Source organism: Salmo trutta, chromosome 23 (genome assembly GCF_901001165.1).
Source record: "Salmo trutta chromosome 23, fSalTru1.1, whole genome shotgun sequence".
Lineage (NCBI taxonomy): Eukaryota > Metazoa > Chordata > Actinopteri > Salmoniformes > Salmonidae > Salmo > Salmo trutta.
In genome coordinates this window covers 7285818-7298456 of record NC_042979.1, presented here as the reverse complement: position 1 = coordinate 7298456, position 12639 = coordinate 7285818, and the positions used below count along the sequence as shown (strand labels likewise).

Below are 12639 nucleotides of genomic sequence, written 5' to 3'. Positions count from 1 at the left end.
CAACAGATGGTCGCCTCAAAACAACAAAATGAGAGTTAATGAAAAAGTCTGTACAGCATGGCTCTGCAACTAATCATTCGGTGACATCCCATCCATTTGACACTCTGCCATACCATCTCCCTCACAAGAAGTAAACTTCACTTCAGTTACAGTATTTCCCCTCAATCTATAGTCTTAATGTCATCATCTGAAATGGAGAAGCTAGTCCTAGTTAGCCCTACATCATTAGTCTGAGTACCAGTCTTTTTAGCTAATATTCCACTCCTTGTCACTCCTGTCATTTGCCAAAGATTGTCTTTGGAAAATGACAGGAGTTGCAATGAGTGGAATGTAGTATCTGAACAGAGATGGCACCCAGGCTAATCTACGTATCATGACCTCAGTCAGGTGGCTTAGAATGAAGTCGATTCTAGAATGCAGATTCGAATATCATTGACTGGGTATCTTGATGGTCTGTTGGGACATCTTGGCCCTCCTGATGTGTTTCTCTTCGGAACGCTCCAGCTGCTGGTCCCGAAGCATCAGCCTCCTGAGCCACTCGTCCCGCAGCCTGTTGGAAGGATTATGCACGTGACCATTTTTAATTCATGGAGAATCAATCTGATAAAAATAATTGACAGTGTGATACATGGAGGACTTGCAATGACAGCATACACATGTCTGTAGAATACAACACTGAAACCTATCATGGCTCTATGAAGTGCATATTCTTATCACCATGGCTAATATTTACACCTCTCTTTTGGAGTAAAATGTGTTTTTCCTCTGCCTTTTTAATGTCCCGCGGCAGTGGCCCTTTAACACGAAGGTGACTTTAATAACTAACGCATTGATTTGCTAATTAACATCGTGTCACTGCCACTGCCCTCCCTGTCACTCACATAAACAAGATGTTACTCTGACACATGATCCTATTCAGACCCACAACGTGTCCATCAACAACCACCAAGGAGAATGTTAATAACAAGGGTTCCTGGTATTTCAGGCCTCCCGGCTTACCACATGACACAGACGCCACATTTCACAATCACCCGTTAAAAACAATGCTGATCATATCTCTAGAGATCTGACAGGGGTTCAAATACTATTTGAAATGATCTCAAGTACTTAATGGACCACCTATAGAGCCATTTTCTGTTTACAATAAAATGTCATGCTCATCCCAACGTCAAAAAGCTCTGTAGCAGGACGCTAATGTTGGGACCTTGACAATGGACCCTCACAGTGAGTGAGTGATGATCAAGAAAACATGTAAAATTGTTGGCTACAACTAGGTTCAACAAGTATATTAACCTTCTGGCTTTATTTAATTCTGTTTGAGATGTTTTACCTTGCCTCTCTGCCTCGCTAGCTGCGATCTGCGATGTCGTAGACGATAACCATCTGATTACGCGTTTGTTATTGCACAAGCTGCATTTGAAGTTGCATGTGATCCTATCCACCGCTAGGTAAATAAAGAGGTTTCTGATGACAAACTGTGCGTGCAACTTCTCATGGCGTGGCTGGGAAATGGGTCTATAGAATGGTCCCAAAGCGACAAACTTCGCACACCTGGCACTCCAGGTAGGCTATAGCAAATATTCAAAGTATTTGAGAGATTTCAAATAGTAGTTGAACCCAGGTCTGAACACAATACACCAGTGACTCAGCATTAGGCCTAATGCTGGTAGTGGAGTAATGAGGCATACAGTATTTCCCAACCTCTCCACCTTTCTTTCACTCATCCCTCTCTCTCTCCCTCCCTCCCTCCATCCACCCCTCCCTGGCAGCAATTACCTTTGCAGTCAGTTATTTCATTTTGTAACGAAGGGGATTTGTGGATCACACAGATACACATATTAATACAGGGAGGATCAGCCTATAAGGCCCATTGTGTTGTTCTGTGTGTGAACAATCTATATATTCATTACAGGCGGTGGAGGGTTAGGCCTGCTTTAGAGGGCCCCTCCCAGCTGTTCCAAAGGAGACACATTCTGCTCACATTGATTAGTCACAGGACCAAAGAGGAAGGATTAGGGTGCATTTGTAACAATACGTTCTAATCTCTACTGACCTGACTGCAGCGGCAGCGGCAGAGCACAGCATACTGCCTGACTGCCTGTCTCTCTGCCTGCCTGCCTACCTGACTGCCTGCCTGCACATCTTCCTGCTTGTCTCCCTGCCTGTTTGCCTGCCAGTCTGTAGCTAGGCTCTGTAGTCTACCCGCCTCAGCCTGCAATCGATTAGAACTCATTTGCATGTCATTTATGCTTCAAGGGCGCAAGGCGTGTTGTCTTGGTTACTGTCGGTTAAGTTCTGAGCAGCATCTCAAGAACAGATGCTCATTATGAGGAGATTGGCTCCGATATTAGACTAGTTACTGTCCTGTGCAGAATTTAGTTATAGGCTACCAAACCAACAGGCTGTGTTGCAGTAAAGAGACACTGTAGAAAAGACAGAAACATTTTATTTGATCCTCTGGAGATGGATGCTGAACATTTGGGGGGGGGGGGGGGACCAAAGCCAATTACTCAGTGAGCCCTACTGTAAGTATCTTATGGTGGTACATGGGGACAGAATTCCAATGGTAATTACTGTCTATAAAGTAGACTTTAAAAAGACAAGAAAATGCATTTTCCTTTTCCTGAGGTTTGAAAATCTACTTTTCTACAGCATTATTCATCATAACAGTGATGGTCTATAGCTGATAAGGCAATGTGGCTATTGGCAGAGCTACTTACTTTGATAAAGCACTGCTCTTCATTCTGGATTCCTCACTCCCCATCATATCGCTGTGACTTTCGATTTTCTCCTCCCAGTATTTCTTTAGCTTGTGTTTATCATGGATCCGAGCCAAGCTCATTTTCTGAAAGAAAGTAAGGAAGGAAGATGTCATTTCAATTCAGGAGAACATTTTTAGGCTCATAGCCAATATTATACTAACTCAGGCAAATTTTAATTGTTACAATTTTAATATCAGAATTGGTATCTGTGTTAGTACAGGGAGTGTGTTCAAAATATTACCACTGTGCACTACCTGGTCTCTATTGATTCTATTACTCTTTAATGGTGTCCCTGCTCCCACACGGTGAGTGTAAGAACATGCTCACCAAATAGTTAATGAGGTGCAAACAAACACAAACATTGCTGGGAGTTGAGAAACACTTGACACGGAAACACTTCACAGCTCATAAACACAAAAAGACAGGAGAGACTTACTGCCAGGATTGGATCAGTGTCCTCTCCCTGTGTCTGTCTGATGATGAGGGTCTGCGGTGCTGCTATCAGTCTGAAACAGTAGTCTTCCAGAGGTGTGCCGTCTGTCCAAAAATGCACCTCAGTGGCAGGTTGTATGTTGGCCATTCAATCACTCATACTCTCTCTCTCTCTCTCTCTCTCTCTCTCTCTCCCATCCTTCTCCCATGGCTGTCTGTGTATTTCTGAAACAATGACATTGGTCAGCCCCCCTGTTCCATTCCGTTCCACTCTGCCAGCGCCGGGACACATTGCTAACAGAGGCAAAAAGGAATTCCACAATTCCCACTCAGACAGTGGGCGTATGCTCCACACACTCACGGTATGGTCCATCCGATGACACTGGGCTTAATACAAACCCATCCCAGCGCCATAGGGCAAGCAGGTGCTTAACCAGGGCTTAGCCACCCTCCACACCCCCAATGGCCTGAAGAGACCAAGGACAGAGGGACAGCCAATACCCAGGACTGCTGGGGCGTGATTAGACATTTTAACTGCAAAAATATTAAATGCACACATCCAGAAACACCGGATTAACTGGCTCTCTCACCACCACCTCAAATGTTATAGTACAGGCTACCCATTCACAGGGATGGGGCTGTCGTGGAGGCCACACAAAGGTGGGTTCAAAAATGTGTAGGCCTGCACTACTGAAATGTCAGTTTGGTGACTGTGCCTGGTCGAAGGGAAAGAAATTGAAAAAGCATGACTATCTGCAGTTTTTATGGTGTCCAACACTTCCAATGTAGATGTCATTTAAACTGTCAAACACTACTTTCTCTGTGACACTGCAATGCCGGACTGAATATGAAGTGACAGAATAACCCATGAACACAATATAAATGAAGATGACCTTGCACTTCTGCATAGTCAAGATTTGGCATTTTGTTACCCTTTAATTTAGTTAAAAAGTGTCTTCCACTGATTGCGAGCTGCATTACTGTTGTTGGGTGAATTTGTCAGTTGTTATGGTTCTTCGAGAAAGGAGTGAGGGAAATACAGTATATGCATGTTGTTGATACCTCAGCTTCTGTTTGAACCAAAGATAACCAGCCCAGTATTCCCTCATAATATCTGTAATTCAGATTATGTGTAAATCGTAAACAGTGTTATAAATGTAACCAGGGCTTATAAACAGTGTCCCTCCGGTTCTATCTTTCCAAAGGACAGATTAACACTGTCAGCATTTGATTGAGTCTACCTGGAGTGCCAGAAGGGCAGAGGTGTTCACTTTTGGAACTATTCCATTGGTTCCATAGAGCCAAACAAGCTCAATCAAGCACACTTTAAGGATGACAGCAGCCGTGGCGCTGCTTGAGTGGGAACAAGTGAAGAAAACATTTAGAATGTGTTCTTCGGAGGGGTTCGTAATATGAAGATTTACTGTAAGCACTGCTTAAAAATGGAATCCGCAGTATGGGGAAATTGGCCGCCCCACCACAGTTGTTATTGTTTTTGTTGCATAGCTGAGGAGCTTCGTGCAGCAAGGTAAACACATTTGCAGTACATATTGTGCTCTTCTATCGCCTGTGCAATGAGGTTCGAGAGGAAAAAAACAGTCTTCGTTGTTTGCAGTAACTTATTTGTTGTTGTAATATCGCAAAGGGACGTGGCACTTTCACCATTAAGGATTCCAGCTTTAAGTGTTTGAAATATTTCTTGAACCCACCCAACCCAGGTCGGGTAGCAAATCCCCATCTCAACTACTCAGCCGTAAACACTTCAATCCAAGTCTACAACCATACATCTAAACTCTTTCCCAGGCTCGATTGCTACTACATATAGCGATCCGGCTGGTGGACAAGATTACCATACAACCACCATCACAGGAGGTTGGTCACACTTTAATTGGGGAGGACTGACTCGCGGTAACGGCTGGAGCGGAATTAGTGGAATGGTATCAAACACATGGTTTCTATGTATTTGATGCCTGTCCAATTGCTCAGTTCCAGACATCGTTACGAGCCGTTCTCCCCTCAGCATCCTCCGCTGACCACCATGTAACAGCAGCACAGGGTGTTAAGGATCTGGGTGTGTTACCACCCCAGGGCTCCTCTCTTTTCTCATGTTACGGTGTTTGGGTTAACAATGAGTGTTATCTGAGCCTGGCGGCCAGGACAGGGAAGTCAGCCATAAGGCATGACAAAACTGTGGTCTGTGGTTTGAAGTGCCTGTGTTTTGGCTGGGCAGCTGCCCGCCTGGATTTGGCCAAAAATCGATGGGGTGTGAGACACTGCGATGTGCGTGGGTGAGGCTGTCTGGTGTGTGTGTGTGCGTGTGTGATTAGTTGTTGTGTTTGTGTGTGTGAGGTCAAATGAGTGATTTACACCTGGTCTTTATATTGTTATTATCATTACTAATCAATGCTAAGATCTACAGGAAAGGGTGAAGAGTGGAGAGGTAGAATGGGGGGATGCATTGTGGCGGAGTAGGGTGCAGAGTGTGTGTGACTGAGAAAGTATTGCGTTAGAGTGTTAGCGGTTGAGTTAAATAAAGCTGAGCTTTACAACACATTTGAAAATGTTTCAGGCACTGTGAAGATAACCTACAGTAAAGGACTGTTTCAGTGTGATGAAAGTTTCATAATGCTGACTCAGAATGTAAATGATTTTGGGATTGGACCCAGAGCCCTATAAACTTGAACAACCATCTGGTATTCTCACAAGCTTACAATCAGTTTAGTATTTACGAGGCTAAGAGCCCTGAGCTCAAGACAACATACCAACAACTACAAGCAATATGGGCATAACCCCGAACATGCGCACACCAACGTACACACGTGCACGCATGCTGTACAGTACCAGGTTGGACACACCTACTCATTCAATGGTTTTTCTTAATTTTTTTGCAATTTATTTTAATTTTAATATATACTACCGTTCAAAAGTTTGGGGTCACATAGAAATGTCCTTGTTTTTGAAAGAAAAGCTATTTTTTTGTCCATTAAAATAACCTAAAATTGATCAGAAATACACTGTTAATGCTGGAAACGGCTGATTATTTTATGGAAAATCTACATAGGGGTACAGAGGCCCAGTATCAGCAACCATCACTCCTGTGTTCCAATGGCACATTGTGTTAGCTAATCCAAGTTTATAATTTTAAAAGGCTAATTGATCATTAGAAAACCCTTTTGCAATTATGTTAGCACAGCTGAAAACTGTTGTGCTAAATGAAGAAGTAATAAAACTGGCTAAAACTGGCTAACTGACTAGTTGAGTATCTGGAGCATCAGCATTTGTGGTTTCGATTACAGGCTCAAAATGGGCAGAAACAAAGAACTTTCTTCTGAATCTCGTCAGCCTATTCTTGTTCTAAGAAAGGAAGGCTATTCGATGCATGAAATTGCCAAGAAACTGAAGATCTTGTACAACGCTGTGTACTACTCCCTTCACAGAACAGCGCAAACTGGCTCTAACCAGAATAGAAAGAGGAGTGGGAGGCCCCGGTACATTAGAGTGTCTAGTTTGAGAAACAGACGCCTCACAAGTCCTCAACTGGCAGCTTCATTAAATAGTATGTGCAAAACACCAGTCTCAATGCCAAAAGTGAAGAGGCGACTCCGGGATACTGGCCAATTTTTTTGCTAGCTAGCTAACGTTAGCTAAACCAACATCTTTTTTCCTTTTTGTTGTCACTCATGTTGGTTCCCCCACGTGGAGGTTTGTGCTCTCTGATTGGCTCAAAGTCACATTGTCGGTCACTGAGGAGCATTGCAATTCTACAATTAGAAATGGAAGGTGAGTCGGTACCAAGTACATCTTTTGTTTGAACAAGAAAAGGAACGGCCTCCTACTGTGATAAGTACCTATCGGCAGTCTATCGCCAGTTAGATTCTCTGTTTCATGTTTTAGACAGTGAGAGAGAGAGAGAGAGAGAGAGAAAGCGCGAGAGAGAGCGAGAGAGAGAGAGAGAGAGAGAGAGAGCGCAAGAGAGAGAGCAGACCCAACCTGCCCCATCTGCCGCCCACTGGCCAGGCTCTCACACACGGATGACATTGGACATTGCCCCGCCTTAATGAAGAGGGATGACAGCTCCCCAGGGATTTAACAGTCAGTCTTGTTAACGGGATATATTCCTCCATGTTGATGTGGCGGTCTGAGGGGTCTCTAAGTCAGGCAGTGACTCTAAAAGGGGTCGGAGGAGGGAAGGAAATGCCATATGAATATATATTTTTTTATAAACAACATTTAATACAGACACACACGCACATGTGCAAGCATGCACGCACACACACTCCACACACAAATACAAACACACACACCAAATCCATTAGCCTTCATGTGATGACTTACCAAGTTAAATAAAGGTTAAATAAAACATTTGCCATAGAGGTGAAAGTGGGTTCGTATGTCACTCTGCAACAGGAAATAAACGGTGGATGACTTCATGGAAATTCCCATGGTGCAGTAGTGAAAGAATAGATATATATTAACCCCGTGATGGGCTGTCTGCTGGGCCGACAGGGCCAATGAGACAGGCTGATTATCAGAGGGCTGGTGGTCATCACCCTCGTTATTCCCTTTCACTGCTACTGTTTGTCAAATACTAACATACAGAGAACACACACAGACAAAGCCCTGTCTGGGCCCAAAGCTGCACCGAGATCACATCACACCACACAAACCAACAGAAAAAAGGCGTGCATAGAGGTTACTAGAGGAGGTTCCCAGCTAACAACAAACATTTAGAGAATGTTCCCTTAAGAGTCTCATTAGGTCATTACCTAACTGTTTTCACAGGAATGTTCCAGTGACGTGCAAGGACTGTTTCCAAGAGACCATTCCCTTGACCCTCAGAAAACTGGACATAGGAATGTTCTTGCAAAGTTCCCATGAAACGTGCCAAGAACATTAATATTTTATATTCTGAGAGCATGGCAACCATTTTCTGTATATTTTTGATGGGACTTTGATGGAATATTGTCCTTACCCTCAGAAAACTGGACACAGGAATGTTCTTTCAACATTCCAATGAAACGCGCCTTGAACATTAATTGATGATATTCTGAGAACATGGCAACCACGTTCTGGGTAAGTTTTGTTTGACATTTTTTTATCCTAACCTAAATAGGTTCTCAGGAGGTTTTTGCTAACATACATAGAACGTTTCCCTTACTAACAGAAAACTGGACACTCAAACATCTGGGGAACATTACAGGTAACATTACAAAAACATTCTCTTTCCCTAGAATTGTTAGCTGGGTTGACGTAGAGAAAAAGAGGTATGGGAAGTATTGAGAGATTGCCGATTAGGGTCGGCAGCAGTAGAGAGAGAAAGAGAGAGAGAGAAGGACAGGGAAAGAGGGAGGACAGTGTGAGTGTGTGTGTGTGTGTGTGTGTGTGTGTGTGTGTGTGTGTGTGTGTGTGTGTGTGTGTGTGTGTGTGTGTGTGTGTGTGTGTGTGTGTGTGTGTGTCTGCTGAGTGAAAGTGCCCTTGCGGTGAAAGTCAACACTGATGACAGGGCAGGATGCCTGGAGGCTAAGGACTGATAATAGTTAGAATAATACTGCCCTGATGGCTCCCTGTTTGGGCCAAGAGGGATTCATTCTGGATTTAATATCACACACACACACACACACACACACACACACACACACACACACACACACACACACACACACACACACACACACACACACACACAGAAGAGTAACAGAGAGGCTACACTGAAGAGTAACAGTTAATCAGAGAGATTGCTGTGAGCTGTCATTACATTAACATCATTAAAGTCAACTAAGTTGTTCAAATGGAATTTAAATAAAAATGGATTATCATAATATCGTCTGGGAAATTGCTTCATCTAATTACCCAAACCAATACTGCTAATCTGTGGAATTCTAACAATATAATTTCTCTAAATATTTGCAGTTGTCCATAATGGTCACTCTTCCCAGGCCTGTTAGACCCAGGGATGCAGTCCCAAAGGTACCTCCTCCGAGCAGGTAAAGACACTATACTGTTCTCTCACCACAGGGGGGCAATATTGAGCTGTTAACGCTTGTTCCCTAAACAGCCTGTTTCCTGCCTCCTGTTTTAAAACTTGTGCTATAACCATAGAGAATGATAGAGGCCTCTAGTGGCCAAAAGGTCATTTTAGCATGGGCATGACAACTTCCACCATGCTTCTGCCATTTTAAAGTAGTCAAATTAGTCAACTGGGTGAGGATTCCTATGGGTTGTAGCCTCAATGGCGCTGCCCATGCTGTCGAAGACACTGTAATGGTGCAGATGTAAAAATGACTCCTATATCTATCTCTATGGTTATAACTTGCATGTTGGTCAGGAGTTGTGATTTGGTCAACCATGACCAAAACTACCCGCCATCTGAAGAGCTTCTTCCCTCACGCCACCTGGTCCACAGTGATCTGATTCTGATTGTGTGTCCCACTTGGATTTTGATCGATGCTGTGCCCAACACAGATTTGTGACGATCAGGTGGAGTTAGGCGCACAGAAGAACTATGGTATGTGTTTGAAATACCAGGTTAAATTAAACTGAAATAAACAGTTTGCTCCATTTTCATATAATCATATTTGAATTGACAGTGAATCTAGTTCTCATTTTATTAAGTTTTACCACCATATATCAGATTTAACTACATGTTAATGTCAAAATCTCCTCATCCCAAGTCTCCCTTCCTTCCTTAACCTTGACTTTGGGGGCACGTTCAGCAGGACGCAATGTTTTGTTACATTCAGATAGAAATATGCTATGTAGAACAAACATGCCACTCTGACATGTAGAATAAAGAATCATCTTGGCTCTATTCCTAGCATTTCTATCTGCAACGTTTCAAAACTCCTTTATACTGAACATGGCGCTGGTGTTCTTTATGCATTTTCTACTGTTATTTCTGGTAAAAGCACTGTGCTTTGATGATCTATAAAGTTATCCACTATAAAGAGCTGCCACTTTCTCTCCCGTCTCAGAACATTTCAAAACCAAGCGTGTTAAGCACAGCTGTCTCTCACATCCATCTGAAAGGAAGCAGAGCTCTGTGAGTAGAAGGGGAAATATAATGTTTGGCCATATGTGCCACCGCACGTTATAGACATGTTCATAATTTAACCATCAACCCACTTGGATAGAAGATCCTAAAAGACAGTATATCAGCTCATTGAATAAAAACATTCAAAGCATTTTGCTGCTAATAGTACATTGCTTGCGCTCTCTCTCTCTCTCTCTCTCTCTCTCTCTCTCTCTGTATGTGCGTTTCAAGTTCTAATGTCACACGCACAAGTACAATGAAATGCCAACAATGCTGTAATCAGTAACAATGTAATACTAAATATAACATAAGCTAGAACAAAAACACGAGAAAATAAAAATAAGAAATAAGAACACGAGAAAGTACAGGAAGTAAGCATATTGTATACAGGATCAGTCAGTTCCAGTACCATATTTACAATGTGCAATGATACTGGAGTGATAGAGGTAGATATGTATAGGGGTAAGGTGACTAGGCAACAGGATATATGATAAAAAAGAGTAGCAGCAGCATATATGATGATTGTATGTGAGTGGGTGGGTCAGTATAAAAGTACGTGCATATTACAGTATGTGTGTGTGTTGGAGTGTCAGTGTGCGTGAGTGTGTAGGGCCCTGAGAGTGTGCATAGAGTCAACTCAAGGGTCAACTCAGATAGTCAGTGTAGCTATTTTGTTAGCTATTTAGTTAGCCATTTAGCAATCTTATGGCTTGGGGATAGAAGCTGTTTTACGAGGCTGTTGTCAGACTTGATGCACCAGTACCACTTGCCGCTTGCAGTACCGCGTGTGTTTCATGTGTATGTCTCAGGAGGCATACGTTCTAAGTCCCATTGCAGCAAAACAAGATTCAAAAGCCATGATATATGCCTACTTGACCACTATTAGTACGAGCTGTGCCAGACTTGACAGGTATTGTCTGCTAGGTGGCAGTATAACGTCTGCACAGGTGACTGGGTTTGTTCAGCCAAGCCACTGACTATCACGTAGGAATCATACATCAAACACCGCAAGTCTGAGTCTGTCGGTACCTTCATCTCTCATAGACATGACCGATGATAGACCATTTTTAGACAAACACTTGGCATGATGAAGTGATATAGCTCGGTCAGTATATGATGTGCATTTTCATATCCTTTTCGATAGTGTTCCCCTTTCGTCTTAGACCCTTCATCTGCTGTATGGAACTCTAGCAATGCTTTTTAGAATGTGAGTTAAGCCAATTGGTATTGTGACAAATGGCTTCACCTCAATGTGTTACTGGCAGTGTGTGATGAATGTTGGGGTCCAGAAGTGGAAGCTGGAAATGAAATACAGTAGTAGTCTACCTACCTGAGTGTCCAGCCTGGTCTCATAGACTAGACGTAACATAGCCAAATTCGTTTGATATGTTATGTTTGGTATGGTTACATAAGACAGAAGGTTACTTAAGGCAAAAATTAAAGGAGGGTGATTGGTCAGGGTGGATGGGTGGCCTTATAAGGCAAACATCTAGCAACCCAAAGGTTGTGTTCGAATCTCATCACGGACAACTAAAGGCTAATTAGTAACTTTGCAACTATGAATTACTTTTAAAATACTTTCCAACTACTTAGCATTTTAGCTAACCCTATCTCCAACTTCAACCCTTTAACCTAACTCCTAACTCTAAACTTAACATTAACCCTCAACTTAACCCTAACCCCTAGCCTAGCTAACATTTGCCACCTAGCTAACGTTAGTGTTAGCCACCTAGCTAATGTTAGCCACAGCAAATTGGAATTCGTAACATACTGTATCATACTTTGGAATTTGTGTCAATTGGTTGCAATGCGTAACATATCATGCAAATTGTAATCCGTAACATACTGTATCATACAAAATGGATGATGGACATCCACAAATTAAAACATCATACCGAACGTAACATATCATACTAATTTGAGTGTCCCGGATTTTCGTTTATATGTTACGTCTACCCATGAGTCCAGGTTGGAATGTCCAGAAGACAAGAAGAGCTTTGTGCAACTGACTTGAGAGGACTTCACTGCGTGGTTTGTTCCACACTGCATCAGCAATTGTAGGCAATGTCACTGTGCCATGGAACCTTACGCACATTGACAGAGCTAAAATCAAATATTTTACACCAGCGTCATATCTATGGCTCTGTTTTACATCGCTTTACACACATGGGCAGTAGGGCAATAGGCTAAGTAACTGAGTGAGACTGTATACTGCTGTTGATGAGTCTAGAGACCCTTAACCTGAGCCGTTAATAGAGTTTGATATTTCATTCTGATGGGTCATTTCCTTTTTAACAGCCATGAAGGATGAAGGCTGAGCTGCAGGTTAGAAGAGAGGGGGAGTGTGATAATTGTCTTGGCGAGAATATCACAAGGAGATGGGAGTACAGGTTAGTGTGTTATTTAGTAAAATAT

The 12639-nt window shown here is 42.8% G+C and overlaps 1 long non-coding RNA gene across 1 annotated transcript; it reads right to left on the bottom strand.

Annotated features, from left to right (window-relative positions):
- Positions 1 to 6859: 6859 nt before the first annotated feature.
- Positions 6860 to 7628, bottom strand: LOC115160209 (uncharacterized). Its single transcript, XR_003869034.1, has 2 exons — positions 7530 to 7628; positions 6860 to 7361 (listed from the first exon to the last, which is right to left on the bottom strand). It is a non-coding gene; the product is annotated as an uncharacterized LOC115160209 (long non-coding RNA).
- Between the last annotated feature and the right edge of the window lie 5011 nt (positions 7629 to 12639).